The sequence below is a fragment of the Pristiophorus japonicus genome, chromosome 9, assembly GCF_044704955.1.
Source record: "Pristiophorus japonicus isolate sPriJap1 chromosome 9, sPriJap1.hap1, whole genome shotgun sequence".
Classification (NCBI taxonomy): domain Eukaryota; kingdom Metazoa; phylum Chordata; class Chondrichthyes; family Pristiophoridae; genus Pristiophorus; species Pristiophorus japonicus.
The window spans coordinates 26,484,130-26,500,652 of record NC_091985.1 but is presented as its reverse complement, the minus strand read 5'-3'; the positions used below and the strand labels follow the sequence as shown (position 1 = coordinate 26,500,652).

At 46.3% G+C, this 16,523-nt stretch overlaps 1 protein-coding gene and 1 non-coding gene across 2 annotated transcripts in view; both read left to right on the top strand.

The window, feature by feature from the left end:
- Window positions 1–16,523, top strand: part of smyd3 (SET and MYND domain containing 3) — a 1,321,352-nt gene that overhangs the window by 916,248 nt on the left and 388,581 nt on the right. The gene's annotated exons all lie outside the window — the stretch shown is intronic.
- On the top strand, window positions 3,539–3,699 carry LOC139274388 (U1 spliceosomal RNA). Its single transcript, XR_011595460.1, has one exon. It is a non-coding gene; the product is annotated as a U1 spliceosomal RNA (small nuclear RNA).

The window sequence follows — 16,523 nt, the reverse complement described above, 5'->3', positions numbered from 1 at the left end:
ATTGATTGGCAGGATACTATCGCTCTCACTGCACACCGCAGGCCCTCAGTGATTGTCTGACACCAAGTAGCAATGAATTTCCCCGCACCCCCATGCACATTATAAATGGCATAGCTAGGAGAGCTGAAAACATTCTGTCACCATCATATGATGACGTCTGATACTTTACAGATGGTTGAGGTTTGATTTGCACAGATTATATTTGAGTGGCAGCAGCGCGTCTGGTCTGGTGAAGTGTCCACTTTTCATTACACCTCCACAGCTCTGGTCACGAGGGGCTTATTAATAATTGTATGTAGTTCAGATGTCCGAGTACAGAACTATCAAGTACTGGCTAGCCCAAGGGAGACTGCTGAGTGCCACTGACATCACACTGAGGAAACCTCCACTATCTATAAAGGATACAGGTTGTTGATCCACAGGAGAGCGGTTTCCCACCATGCCCACCCACCTCCCCCCGTAAGGACTTCAAGCAACCCGTCAGTGGTGCCCTCCCAGGGAGAAGGGGGGAAGGGGGGGGGAGTCTTGTCTCTTGAGGGGGGTAGAGAGCTGGAGCGGCAGTGGGCCAGGCTGGTTTCGAGGAGCCTGGAGAACAAACCTGCTCCTTTCACCCTCACAAAAATACATATACCCCACTGCCCACTGCATATATCCCACTGCTGGAAATATATACCCCACTGCCCATAGCATATATCCCACTGCCCATTGCATATATCCCACTGCCGGAAACATATACCCCACTGCCCGTAGTATGTATCCCACTGCCGGAAACATATACCTCATTGCCCATAGCATTTATCCCGCTGCCGGAAACGTATACCCCACTGCCCGTAGTATATATCCCACTGCCGGAAACATATACCCCACTGTCCATAACGTATATCCCACTGCTTGTAGCAGCTTACAGGGAACATTGATCACCAGCTCATTTTACATCTCTTCCCATTTTCTCTCCATTGACTTGATAACAACATAAGAAATAGAGCAGATGTAGGCCATATGGCCCATTGAGCCTGCTCCGCCATTCAATAACATCATGACTGCTCATCGATCTCAACTCCACTTTCCCACCCGCTCCTCATATTCCTTGATTCCCCTAGACTCCAAAAATCTATCTATCTCAGCCTTGAATATATTCAGAGACTCAGCATCCACAGTCCTTTGGGGCAGAGAATTCCAAAGATTTCCAACCCTCTGAGTGAAGAAATTCCTCCTTATCTAGCACTTAAATGGCCTACCCCTTATGCTGAGACTCTGTCCCCTAGTTCGAGGAGAAACACCCCAGGGGAAACAGTATCTACCCTGTCAATCCCCTTCAGAATCTTGTATGTTTCAATGAGATCATCTTTCATTCTTCTAAACTCCAGAGAGTATAGATCCATTCTACACAATCTCTCATCATAGGAGATCAAAACTGTGCACTGGTCTCTCCAAAAGCCCGGTATAACTGTAGCAAGACTTCCTTACTCTTGTATTCCAACATAATAAAGGCCAACATAACATTTGCCTTCCTTATTGCTTGCTGTATCTGCATGCTGGCTTTCTGTGTGCACGCTAGCTAAGACGTCAATGGAAATACTAATCGGAATTGATGTAACACTGTGGCAGGAAGTCCAGACCTACTCCACATGGATACTCTTTAAGTTGCTGAATGTCGTAATAATCTGAGCGACTGACTAACTCTCAAGCGACTGCATTGCGTTGGAAATCTGTGCGCCTGCCTGCAGTCTTGATGCTGCGTCAGATGCTGGGGTCTCGGGAGCTTACCGATTCCTAGCCCAGCCTCCACGCCTGAGAAAGAATTCAAGTGTTGTTTCGATTAATTAGTTGTGTTTGTAGCAGTGTGCCGTGGATGATGGCTCCCAGGAGCAGGCTGCTGCTCTGCTATTTGGCCAATGTGTCTTCAAAACCCCACCGAAGTGAGATGTGGCCTGGATTTAATTAGACATTTATTAATATCGACTGCAGTTACATTTTATCCGCAGAGCATTGTCCTGTACGGTATCCCAAGACAATTAGAGGGGCGGTTTGAGGAAGCGGGTCAAACTAATTAGCAGCTCTGAAGGTGACGGAAGACCAAATGCTGGAACTCATCCTGGGAGGTTTTTCGTAGAGAGGACAAGGATGGGGTGAGTGGTCTTACCCGTGGCTCAGTGGGTTCCACTCTCGCCTCTGAGTCAGAAGGTTGTGGGTCCAAGCCCCGCTCTGGAGAATTTGAGCACAAAATCTCGGCTGACACTCCGAGGGACTGCTGCATTGTTGAGGTGCTGTTTTTCCTGATGAGGTGTTAACCCGAGGCCTCGCCTGCCCACTCAGGTGGATGTAAAAGATCCCGTGGCAGGATTTCAAAGAATAGAGGAGTTCTCTCCCTGTGTACTGGCCAATAATTATCCCTCATCACAAAAACAGATTATCTTGCCATTTGTCACACTGCTGTTTGTGGGATCTGTGTGCAAATTGGCTGCCCCATTTCCTACATTACAACAGTGACTACACTTCCAAAGTACTTCATTGGCTGTAAAGTGCTTTGGCAAGTCCTGAGGCCACGAAAGTCTTTCACATTTTTATTTCATGAGTGTCAGTGGGAGGAACAGAGTGAGTGCACCAGAGACTCCGAATTTCTATTCCAAATTGCTGATCCCACGGACGAGAATTCATGTCGTTTTCCACAAAGAATCATAGAATAGTACATCACAGAAGGAAGCCATTCAGCCCATTGAGTCAGTGCCGGCTCTTTTGAAGAGCAATCCTCAGCGCAAATCCCATAGCCTCGGTGTAACCATTTTGTTTTGAGTCCCTCACCATCATCCTGCAGCCTCTCTGAATGAGTTTGCCAAATTATTACCGAATTAGGAGCAGTTATAGAATCATAGAATCTTACAGCACAGAAGGAGACCATTGGGCCCATCCTGCCTGAGCCGGCTCTTTGAAAGAGCGATCCAATTAGTCCCAGCCCCCCATATCCTGCAATTTTTTCTTTCAAGTATTTATCCAATCTCCTCTTGATGGTTACTATTGAATCTGTATCCAGCACCCTATCAAGCAGCGCATTCCAAATCCTAACCACTCGCTGCATAAAAAGGTTTTCCCTCATGTCACCTCTGTTTCTTGTGCCCTCTGGTTATCAGGAGAGAGCAGCATTTTGTACTTTGCCCGCACTTTTAATTTAAAGAAGCTGACGTGCAGAGAATTGATAGCAATGTAGAAGCTTTAAAATCTGTCTCTACAATCTGCTGTCAAATTACGGCCTGCAAAGTAAATGTGAGGAACCTTCCTGCTCCCAAGCAATTGGGTTCCCTCGCAGCTCGGAACCCCTCCAGAAATCAGCACGCGATGGAAACATAAAAGGGCAATGCACGGAGAGACCTTTGCTAAGTGATATACAAAAAAAAAGTACATTAGCATCAACTTTGAGCTGCTCATTTCAACAGAGCTGTCAACATTGGGGAAATGTAGCAATCAGATTGATATATAATCCAGATAATTGTGATCTCTGATTTCTCATCTGTAATGTATCCACCTGTGAGTATGCTCACAGGTACTTACCTGGCAAGGGAATGACCCTGATCACCCAGGGGGTGCTCCCAGGCTGACGCTAGCCCATTGTACTTCGGGTGTGCTGACTCCTGCGATGTCCCCAAATGTGGGATACTCGACTGCAAAATTTGTGGAGCTGTTGAGTAGTGAGTGACTTCGGCAGTCACGTGATATTCACAAGACTCAATAAATCTCCAGCCAGTTGAGTTCAGAGGATCCACGATGAGGCAGGTGGTTGTAAGCCTGGTGGATGAACTGGTAATGTGTAGTGTGATTGTTAAACCTTTGCTAGTAAATCAACTAGTTCTTAATAGAGATGTGTTGCTATGAATTCTTAAGTAAAGAACCCATGAAGCAAATACATTACATCGTCCAGTACTATAAGCACAGGCTACTGTACCCTGTTTGTCCAATCTTAGTGTGTAGAAATTGGCCTGTCTAATAACACTGACTGCACTTCCCTGATTGTGAAGCACTTTGAGGCTGTATAAATGCAAGTTATTTTGAATAGTTTTGTTTTAACACTTTGGTGGACCTGTATGACTCTTGCTTCCATATAATAAACTTCTCAGAATTACGCAGAATATACAGCACAGAAACAGGCCATTCGGCCCAACCAGTCCATGCTGGCATTAATGCTCCACTTGAGTCTCCTCCCATCCTTCATCATCTAACTCTATCGGCAGAACCCTCTATTCCCTTCTCCCTCAGCTTTGGCTGAAAACCGACTACGGTGTAGGTCTGCAGTGACCAACAGCTGCTTCTGTGCATTAAAGTACCAAAGGACCAATGAAAGAAGTCATTTGTTTTTCACACTGAGGAATGACACGGTTGTCTATAATGCTTCCAAAAAATCTTCACGTGGAGAAATTCCCACCTGGACATCGAAGGACATGTAAACCAATACAGTAGTGAGATGACGAAGAAGAAAGAAAGAACTTGCATTTGTATAACGCCTTTCTCAATTTCAGGGCATCTCAAAGTGCTTCACAGCCAATGAATTACTTTTGAAGTTGCATTACTGTTGCAATACAGGGTATCATGGCAACAATATGTGCACAGCAAGGTCCAACAAACAGCAATGAGATAAATTAAACTGTTTTTAGTGGTATTGGTTGAGGGCTAACTGTTGACCAGTACACCGAGGAGCACTCCCATGCTATAATTCAAATAGTGCCATGGGATCTTTTGCGTCCATGTGAGAGGGCAGATTGGGCCTCAGTTTAACGCCTCATCTTTTGACAGTGTAGCACTTCCTCAGCACTGCACTGGAGCGTCAGCTGAGATTGCATACTCAAATCCTGGAGGGGGGCTTGAACCACTGATTTTCTGACTCAAAGGCGTGAGTGCAACCCACTGAGCCACAGCTGACATTGTATTATGACCAAATGTGGTTCTCTTCCAATGATGTCACACCACACCGTTTCTTCTGTGCAGTAGCTGTAAACCCAATTATGAAAACGATTGACGATTTTGCTATATTTAGTGCAGAAAACGTGTTGTCCATTTCTGACTCCATGGATTTACAAAGATTTGTTTGGGAATAGTGGGCTCTATGGGCAGCACCCGAGACATTCAAAAGGCCAGGTCTATCCATCCATCAAAAGCCCAGTGTGGTTCCAATTAATGTTCAGCACACTTGGAGAGCTTGGTAAGAGCACTGTGTCAGATGTCTCATTAGCATCATTATCAAATAAATCAATGGCTCTTTCAAGAGTCTTGTTGCAGTGATATTGGGCTTTAGAAATTCAAGTACGGTAATGTTGGTGTCTGAATGCTGTAAAGTGGAAAAAAAAATCAAAATGATTAGAACACACTTTGCATCCCGATTGTAAGTCGAGTACAATATCGTCAAAGAAAATCATGAAGGATTTAGATAGGAGAACTGTTTCCAATTACTGAAGGGTGGATAACCAGAGGACACAGATTCAAGGTTATTGGGAAAAGAACCAGTGGCGACATGAGGAAAAACTTTCTTACGCATCGAATGGTTAGGATTCGGAATGCACTGCCTGAAAGGGTGGTGGGTTCAGATTCAATAGCAGTCTGCAAAAGCGAATTGGATAAATACTTGAAGAAGAAAAAATTGCAGGGATATGGGGAAAGAGCGGGGGACTGGGACTAAGTAGATTGCTTTTCGAAAAAGCTGACGCAGACACGATGGGCTGAATGGCCTCTTTCTGTGCTGTACTGTTCTTTGATTCTAAGATAGTAACTCTTCACCAGCTAAGCTAATCTACCAGTATGTCCATTTTTCCCATCTGTTGGTAAATGGTGTACTGGGGAATGAAGTACAAAAGACTACGTGGCAGAAATTGCCTCCCCTTCCTCCCCCGCCCGAAACGGGGTGCACGCATCCCGTTTGAATGGTTTTACTGCAGCTGCAGTTCAGGTCGCCTCTTGGATCCGGAAGTCGCTCTTAATGGGGGCGGTGACAACACTTGAGGGGCGGATACACGGCAGTGGCAACATCAAGAGGGGGTGCCAGGCTGCCTGTTGGTGGCCCGGCCGAACCTGGGGGCATAATTGTTGGGCTTTTAAGGGAAGCCGCACAGTTGTTGCAGAAGGCCACAGCCTCACTGAACCATTGGGAAAAAACAGGTTTTGTCACCGCCGGGCAGACCGAAGATTTTCAGAGAGGAATGTCGCCGTCAGGGGAGTAGATCGGCGGTGCGCACGGTGATGATTCGCTTACCACGGATCAGCAGCAGCGGAGCGTAAGGGGGGTGATCGGGGCACTGCCGGGAAAGTTCGGGAGGGCAATTGGGCTATCAGCGGCCATTCCACGAAAAGTCGGCGGCCACACCACTCCGCAGCATGGCTGCCGATTTGCGGTGGTAACAGGCCTTAAGGAGAGGAGCAATTTGGGCCCCAGTAACTCTTCACCAGCTAGGCTGTAATCTATCAGTATGTCCATTTTTCCCATCTGTTGCTAAATGGTGTACTGGGGAATGAGGTACAAACTACTAGTACTTTGTGAAACATATAAACTGTTAGATTCCTCAAATGCGGACCGATCGACAATTCTTTGAACCCTTTTTAAAGATGGAAAGCAAACCAAAGGTTGTTTTTTCAGGCTCATGGTTTACCAAGGAACAAGTTGCCTTAGGCTGAAGTGATTGGCTACATTACAGGAACTGGAAGTGAGACCATAATGAGAGAAGGCCGCTCAGCTCAGCTCAGCTCAGCTCACTGCTTAGACCACAGGCTGCCCACAATCTTGACTAATTAGCACTAAACTAAGGATCTCACTCGGGGAAGTCACAAGGATAACTGGCAAGGAAAATGGAAAATTCATGCTGCTGTGGTAGAAAGTACTTCTGTGAGGTTGTGAATAGTGCCCGAAGGGATACGATCCTACCCTATAAACTCGAACAAAATTGGTAGCGCATTTATAAAAAACAAATTTATGTCTCTCTTTACACACAGCAAACAGTGGAATGTCTTTGCTTTTACAGGCAGCGATTCTCTGTTAATGTGGACAGGGTCAAAATGAGCGTGTGTGTGTGTGTCTCTCTCTCTCTCTCTTTTGGTGCTTATTAGGGTAAGGAATGTTGGAACTGGAAAAGGAATGTTTTTTGTGTTAGCATCAAGCACCCCCATGTCAGGTGCAACAAGAGGTCAGGATAGTTGAAAAACCAATTTGCCAGCAACAACCATTTATCTTCTGAGACAATGGCCTACCATCCATATCAGCGCTACCTTCCTATTTATTGCCAATGCTTTCAGTAGTAGTAAATGTTTAATGTCCACAGGTCTCTCAAGTCCATCAGGACTTTATTGGCTACTGAATCAAGTCGGGACTACTTTCCATTAGTTTTTTTTATCCGCTAGCAAACCCAGTGGCTTTTTTCTTTAGACATATGGGGCCATAGTTCTAAACTAACTTAATGTTTCCCTCAGTAAAGCCAGCTTCACATATGTCTTGCATTAAATCATGGAAGACATCCGATAACAATCTCCTGCTCATAAAAGATAAGTATGAAGGATACACTAATGATGAATAGTTGGTATCAGTCCAGAAACAAATTGTTCTCAGTCCAATGGAGATGTGTTAGATGAAGAGATTCCTGATTACCGTCGAGCATGGTTTTATCTTTTAGTGGAGGAGAGAAGGAAAGAGAGTGGCTTTGTGCATTCACTTAGTAAGATGTAGTGTTCGAAGATTCCTTATTTTTTCAGTGTTTCAGGTAAGTCACTTTGGAGCAGCCTAGTATTGCCCAAAGAAAGTATCTCATTCCGACCTCCAGGTGAATGTTATGAGAAGAAAGGACTTGAGTTTTTGTAGCATTCAGGACCTCTGAAAACATTTTACAGAAAAAATTAATTACTGTTGAAGTGTAGTTGCAGTTGTTATGAAGGCAAATGCAATAGTCAATTTGTGCACAGTGGTGTCCCACAAACAGCAAATGAGATAAGTGACCAGTTAATCTGATTTAGCGAAGTTTGTTGAGGGATAAATATTGACCAGGACACCAAGACAACTTCCCTGCTCTTATTCGAATAATAGCATGGGATAGTTGACGTCCACCTAAACAGTCAGACGGGGCCTCGATATAACGTCTCGTCTCAAAGACGGCACTCCTCAATATTTAATGGTGGATGGCGTGCCAATCAAGTGGGCTGCTTTGTCCTGGATGGTGTTGAGCTTCTTCCGTGTTGTTGGAGCTGCACTCATCCAGGCAAGTGGAGAGTATTCCATCACACTCCTGACTTGTGTCTTGTAGATGGTGGAAAGGCTTTGGGGAGTCAGGAGGTGAGATACTTGCCGCAGAATACCCAGCCTCTGACCCGCTCTTGTTGCCATAGTATTTATGTGGTTGGTCCAGTTAAGTTTCTTGTCAATGGTGACCCCCCCCCCCCCCAGGATGTTGATGGGGGATTCAGCGATGGTAATGCAGTTGAATATGAAGCGAAGGTGGTTAGACTCTTGCTTGTTGGGGATGGTCATTGTCTGGCATTTGTGAGGCGCGAATGTCACTTGCCACTTATGAGTCCAAGCCTTAATGTTGTCCAGGTCTTGCTGAATGCAGGCAGGGACTGCTTCATTATCTGAGGAGTTGCGAATGGAACTGAACACTGTGCATTCATCAATGAACATCACCACTGCTGACCTTATGATGGAGGGAAGGTCATTGATGAAGCAGCTGAAGATGGTTGGGCTTAGGACACTGATTTGAGGAACTCCTGGGGCTGTGATGATTGACCCCCAACAACCACAACCATCTTCCTTTATACTCGGCATGACTCCAGCCAGTGGCGAATTTCCCATTGACTTTAGTTTTACGAGGACTCCTCGATGCCACACTCAGTCAAATGCTGCCTTGATGTCAAGGGCAGTCACTCTCACCTCACAATACAAGTTTTTTTTTCTTTCTAAAATGGGAGTGAAGCACGGTCCCATGTGTTTGAAGGTAAGTGGCGGCATGACAACGGTGCCAAAGAAGATGCCTGTCACTATGGCATTGCGAACCTGCCGTTGACTGCACTCCTTCAGTGCAAAAGTGCCTATAGGCCGCTTGAGCCTGATTTGGACTGTTGCCTCATATTTCAATTCATAGCGCTCTCAATTATCTTGTATATGAAGTGAGATGACCTGTTGACTGATGGACTGATAAGTCTATTAACACGTTCTGAAGCGTTTGTTGTGTGTCTGCAGGCCGTTAACAGGTAATGAATGCAGTCGGGTGCAGGGGAAGCCCACTGCACGGGTCGCATTAGTTCAGTGGGCCGCCTGCAGCTCTGAGAGCAGAGAGCTAGATTCGAGCACTTTGAAAAGGAATTCATCTCCAGAGAAATGAACAGCAGGGAAAAGCTGCCAATGAATCAAACAATTGTGTGTCAAATTGGATTATCCAGGACTGCCTCGTATCCTACAGTCCAAAAAACATTCCCGTCTGCATCTCCCTCTCCCCACCATTTGAGCTGTCCGCTCTCCTTCCTCCCTGCTCCTCCCACAGTTCTTTCAAAGCAATTCATTTTATTAAATATATTGTGGAGGCGATGATTGACAGCACTGGTACGAGTTTAATACCGGAAGGATTGCAAGAAATTCTGGAGCCGGTGCCAACTGGCAAAGTCGTTTGCCCTCAGTCCATCAGAACTATTCATGTCAGTCACTCATAGTGCAGGTGAGCACACACGTCTTGTGTGTGTGTGTGTGTGTTATATACGCGACCGCTCAAGTTGCTTTGCCAACAGGAAAGAAAATTGCCAGCTTGCAGCAGGAATTGTTTGGCGATTTTTTTTTAATGTTATTTTTTGTCACTTCTTTTCCCGTTTATTTGTTGCCAAATGTTGTAAAGCGAGCCCATGGTCCAAGGACACTTCTGCCATTCATCTATCTGAGTGAGATTTCCTTCAAGCGCCATCATCGACCGTTTAAAACACAGGAGCAGATCTCCTCATCTTTGAGAATGTGAAATAAAGAGGGAGTTACAATTAAGGTTCGAAGCCTGTCGTTCAGGCCTGGAAAAATGCCTAAACACTAATGTGCTCCATTCCTTGACATGGTCGTCCCATGTTTACAAACCATTTCCTCCACGGTCTCGGGCTGTTAGCAGTCTGCATGCACTTTGGTGGCTTCCCCCTACTTGGAGAGTTCAGGAGAAGCACTACATCAACCAGATCCCACCTGTGTGTGAAACTCCGAGAAAAGACACAGAGGAACCTTTGACGTGGTTGGTAGAATCACCAATTGTCTCTTTTATCTTCATGCAGCAACCGGATCTGGCTTCGGGAGTACAGGTGCAGCGTCCCGAATCCGGAACCCTTGGGACCAAGACTGTTCCGGATTTTGCGTTTTGCCGGATTTTGGAACGTCAGAAGTGGGGGTGGGAGAGAGGGGGGTTGCTCGTCGATGAGCTGTTCGGGTCGCTGGGTGGTGCCTCGCCGCCGTGCAGTTTTTCGGGCGAGGCCCCGCCGCCATGGAGATGTTCACGTGGGGCTCCACCGCCGAGGACCTGATCGGGCGAGGCCCTGCCGCCGAGGACCTGATTGGGCGGGGCCCCGCCGCTGAGGACCTGATCGGGCGAGGCCCTGTCGCCGAGGACCTGATTGGGCGAGGCTCCACCGTCGAGGACCTGATTGGGCGGGGCTCCGCCGCCATGGAGATGTTCACGTGGGGCTCCGCCGCCGAGAACCTGATTGGGCGGGGCCCCGCTGCTGAGGACCTGATCGGGCGAGGCCCCGCCGCCGAGGACCTGATTGGGCGGGGCCCCGCTGCTGAGGACCTGATCGGGCGAGGCCCCGCCGCCGAGGACCTGATTGGGCGAGGCCCCGCTGCTGAGGACCTGATCGGGCGAGGCCCCGCCGCCGAGGACCTAATTGGGCGGTGCTCCGCCATTGAGGACCTGATCGGGCGAGGCCCCGCCGCCGTGGAGATGTTCACGTGGGGCTCCGCCGCCGAGAACCTGATTGGGCGGGGCCCCGCTGCTGAGAACCTGATTGGGCGAGGCCCCGCTGCTGAGGACCTGATCGGGCGAGGCCCCGCCGCCGAGGACCTGATTGGGCGGTGCTCCGCCATTGAGGACCTGATCGGGCGAGGCCCCGCCGCCGAGGACCTGATTGGGCGGTGCTCCGCCATTGAGGACCTGATCGGGCGAGGCCCCGCCGCCGAGGACCTGATTGGGCGGTGCTCCGCCATTGAGGACCTGATCGGGCGAGGCCCCGCCGCCGTGGGGGAGTTCCTTGTCTGTCCTGAGGTAGGTGGGGTCGGGCAGCCGAGGTAAAGGGGGGGGCTGGGGCAAGGTCGGGCCCCACAAATTAGGGGCGGACCGAAGTCATGGCGGGTAGAGCGAAGTCGGCACGCCGAGGCGGGGGGAGTCCGGATATCGGAACATTTTCCAGTTTCCGGACGACCCCGCCACGGATTGGCCCAGTGTCCGGATTCTGGAACATTCTGGATTCCGGAACTCCGGATTTTGGAGGTCGAACCTGTACGACGTTTGTGCAGCGTTGCTTCCTGCTTTTACACTCGGAGTGGGGAAGCTGGTCGCTGATGGAGGTCCGGGTTCCGTTTTTATATGGCAACCTACAGAGATCAAGCGCACAGGACCCAACCACACCCTGCTCCCATATGTGTCAGCCAGTGGCTCAGTAGGTAATCAAGCGCTCTACTCGGAACTCCTTCACAGCAAATGACCCAAAGGTGGGCAGAGGAAACATTACAAGGACATCCTCAAAGCCTCCCTGATAAAGTGCAACATCTCCACTGACACCTGGAGTCACTAACCAAAGACCGCCCTAAGTAGAGGAAGTGCTGATACCTCGAGTTTCATCGCCGATAGCATGCGGAAATCAAGCGCAGGCAGCGGAAAGAGCATGCGGCAAACTTGTCCCTCCCACCCTTTCCCTCAACGACTATCTGTCCCACCTGTGACAGGGACTGTTCAGCCATCTAAGGACTCATTTTAAGAGTGGAAGCAAGTCTTCCTCGATTCCGAGGGACTGCCTATGATGACGATGGTGAGCTAGCACTCTAGCTTCTGAGTCAGAAGGTTGTGGGTTCAAGTCACACTCCAGAAACTTGAGCACGAAAATCTAGGCTGACACTCCAGTGCAGTGCTGAGAGAGTGCTGCACTGTCGGAGGTGTCGTCTTTCAGATGAGATGTTGAACTAAGGCCCCGTCTGATCTCTTAGGTGGACCTAAACGATCCCATGGCATTATTTCGCAGAAGAGCAGGGCGTTATCCCCGGTGTCCTGGTCAAGATTTATCCCTCAATCAACATAACAAAAACAGATTATCTGGTCATTATCACATTGCTGTTTGTGGGAGCTTGCTGTGCGCAAATTGGCTGCCGTGTTTCCTACATTACAACAGTGACTACACTTCAAAAGTACTTCATTGGCTGTAAAGCACTTTGGACGTTCGGTGGTCATGAAAGACGCTATATAAATGCAAATATCTTTTTTTATATCTCAAAGGCATTTTGTAAACCGGTTGGCCATGGCTCATCTCTGAATCATACGGTTGTGGGTTCAAGGTAGTCCTCCTTTAAGTCCCTCCTTAAAATCTACCTCTTTTACCAAGCTTTTTATCACCCCTCCTAATATCGCCTTTTTTGGCTTGGTGTCAACTTGTTTTTGATTACATCCCTGAAAAGCACTTTGAGAAATTTCTCTACCTTAAAGACGCTATATAAATGCAAGTTGTTGTCCATGACATTGAATGACCTGCAGGCAGGGAAAGAGATAACTCAGCATGATTACTTTAAATAGAACCAACTCTTTTAACCATCGCAAAGCTTCCAGTAAAAAAAGACAATTCGATGAGAAAATGGTAAAGCATCAAGTTTTGTACATTGTACACAATAACATGCTCTGGGGTGCTCCAGCTCAGTAACACGTCTCAGGGTGTCACTGCAGCCTAAGTTTAATGGTAATCTGTGCTATTTACACAGCAATTAGGACTGAATGCTGCAGTTGTATTTGCACAGGGGATTGTTCAGTGTTGCAAGCGTGCATTGTGCTTTTACATTTCAAAGGAATTTTGTGCTTATCGATTTGTTAGATACCGAACACAATTTGAAACAAGGTTTTGATTTTCTTGCATTGAATCTTTCTTTCTGAACCCTGGAATTGGCCTCCACTGCAATGTTTGATTCATGGCCTGTTTTGAAAACCTCTTTTTCCTACTTGTTTGATGATGTGTTTTTACAAAATAAATAAGGAAGGTCATCTTAGCTCACACTTCTCAAACCATTCAACTGTTCCTGAAATGATTCTCGGACTTTCATTTCCAATACTCCACCCAAATGTCCAATCCATGTGCTGAACATTTTGTGGGAAGAACAAGTCATCGTTATTTGCTTTTGAGATGTGGGCAACGCCATATGATATGTAATACGCAACGCCACTTGCCCTGAGGGCATTGAGTCAACCGCATGCTTGGAGTCACATGTAGGCTAGACTATGTAGGGGGAGCAGGCCTGAAGAATATGAGTGAACTAGTTGCCTTTGACAACAGTCCAGCAGCTTTTGCGGTCATTGTCTGCTGCCAGCCCATGAATGACCAGACTTATTGAACTTAATTTCACAACTTGCCATTAGTGGGATTGGAACTCATGACCTCTGGCTTATTATTCCAATACCATAACCATTAGGCTCAGGTGCCCATTCCAATCTTTCTGACATCTGCCTTTTACAAACTACAACCTGTGTCTCTTTATCAGACTGTTTTGGTTTAATTTGAAATACAAATCCTGAGCGACCATTTCTTTACAGTTTACTATCTGGTTTATTATCGGGTATTCAATATTCAGGAAGGATAGACAGGAAGGAAAAGGAGGTGGGGAAGCGTTAACAGTTAAAGAGGAAGTTAACGCAATGGTAAAAAAGGACATTAGTGTGGATGATGTGGAATCTATATGGGTAGAGCTGCAAAACACCAAAGGGCAGAAAACGTTAGTGGGAGTTGTGTACAGACCACCAAACAGTAGTAGGGAGGTTGGGGATAGCATCAAAAAGGAAATTAGGGATGCGTGCAATAAGGGTATAGCAGTTATCATGGGTGACTTTAACCTACATTTTAATTGGGCTAACCAAACTGGTAGCAATACTGTGGAGGAGGATTTCCTGGAGTGCATAAGGGATGGTTTTCTAGACCAATATATTGAGGAATCAACGAGAGAGCAGGCCATCCTAGACTGGGTCTTGTGTAATGAGAGAGGATTAATTAGCAATATATATATTTCTATAAGATCACCTCTCATTCTTCCGAACTCCAATGAGTATAGGCCCAACCTACTCAATCTATCTTCATAAATCAACCCTCTCATCTCAGGAATCAACCTAGTGAACCTTCTCTGAACAGCCTCCAATGTAAGTATATCCTTCCTTAAGTACAGAAACCAAAACTGTACGCAGTACTCCAGGTGTGGCCTCACCAATACCCTGTACAGTTGTAGCAGGAATTCTCTGCTTTTATACTCCATCCCTCTTGCAATAAAGGCTAAAATTTCATTTGCCTTCTTGATTACTTGCTGTACCTACATACTAACTTTTTGTGTTTCATGCACAAGGACCCCCACGTCCCTCTGCACTGCAGCACTTTGCAATTTTTCTCCATTTAAATTATAATTTGCTTTTCTATTTTTTCTGCCAAAGTGGATAACCTCACATTGTCCCACATTATACTCCATCTGCCAAATTTTTGCCCACTCACTTAGCCTGTCTATGTCCCTTTGCAGATTTTTTGTGTCCTCCTCACAGTTTGCTTTCCCACCCATCTTTGTATCATCAGCAAACTTGGCAACATTATACTCGGTCCCTTCATCCAAGTTATTAATATAGATTGTAAATAGTTGAGGCCCCAGTACCGATCCCCACAGCACCCCACTAGTTACTGTTTGCCAAACGGAAAATGACCCATTTATCCCGACTCTCTGTTTTCTGTTAGTTAGTTATTCCTCTATCCATGCTAATATATTACCCCAACTCCATGAACTTTTATCTTGTACAGTATCCTTTTATGTGGCACCTTATCGTATGCCTTCTGGAAATCCAAATACACCACATCCACTGGTTCCCCCTTATCCACCCTGTTGGTTACATCCTCTAATAACTCCAGCAAATCTGTCAAATATGATTTCCCTTTCATAAATCCATGCTGACTCTGCCTGACCGAATTTTGCTTTTCCAAATGTCCCGCTACTGCTTCCTTAATTATGAACTCCAGCTTTTTCCCAACGACAGATGTTAGGCTAACTGGTCTTTTGTTTACTGCTTTTTGTCTGCCTCCTTTTTTAAATAGGGGCGTTACATTTGCGGTTTTCCAATCTGCTGGGACTGCCCCAGAATCCAGGGAATTTTGGTAGATCACAACCAATGCATCCACTACCTCCGCAGCCACTTCTTTTAAGACCTTAGGATGTAAGCCATCAGGTCCAGGTCAACGAATATGATATAATTGGCATTACGGAGACATGGCTCCAGAGTGACCAAGGCTGGGAACTCAACATCTAGGGTTATTCAACATTGAGGGAGGATAGACAGAAAGGAAAAGGAGGTGGAGTAGCATTGCTCGTTAAAGAGGAAATTATGCAATAGTAAGGAAGGACATTAGCTTGGATGATGTGGAATCTGTATGGGTAGAGCTGCGGAATACCAAAGGGCAGAAAACGCTAGTGGGAGTTGTGTACAGACCACCAAACAGTAGTAGTGAGGTTGGGGACAGCATCAAACAAGAAATTAGGGATGCATGCAATAAGGGTACAGCAGTTATCATGGGCGACTTTAATGTACATATTGATTGGGCTAACCAAACTGGTAGCAAACTGGTAGAGGAGGATTTTCTGGACCAATATGTTGAGGAACCAACAAGAGGGCTGGCCATCCTAGACTGGGTGATGTGTAATGAAAAAGGACTAATTAGCAATCTTGTTTTGCGAGGCCCCTTGAGGAAGAGTGACCATAATATGGTAGAATTTTTCATTAAGCTGGAGAGCGACACAGTTAATTCAGAGACTAGGGTCCTGAACTTAAAAAAAGGAAACTTCGATGGTATGAGACGTGATTTGGCTAGGATAGACAGGCAAATGATACTTAAAGGGTTGACGGTGGATAGGCAATGGCAGACATTTAAAGATCACATCGATGAATTACGACTATTGTACATCCCTGTCTGGCGTAAAAATAAAACAGGAAAGGTGGCTCAACCGTGGCTAACAAGGGAAATTAGGGATAGTGTTAAATCCAAAGAAGAGGCATATAAATTGGCCAGAAAAAGCAGCAAACCTGAGGACTGGGAGAAATTTAGAATTCAGCAGAGAAGGACAAAGGATTTAATTAGGAGGGGGAAAATAGAGTATGAGAGTAAGTTTGCAGGGAACATAAAAACTGACTGCAAAAGCTTCTATAGATATGTGAAGAGAAAAAGATTAGTGAAGACTAATGTAGTTGCAGTCAGAATCAGGTGAATTCATAATGGGGAACAAGGAAATAGTAGACCAATTGAACAAATATTTTGGTTCTGTCTTCACTAAG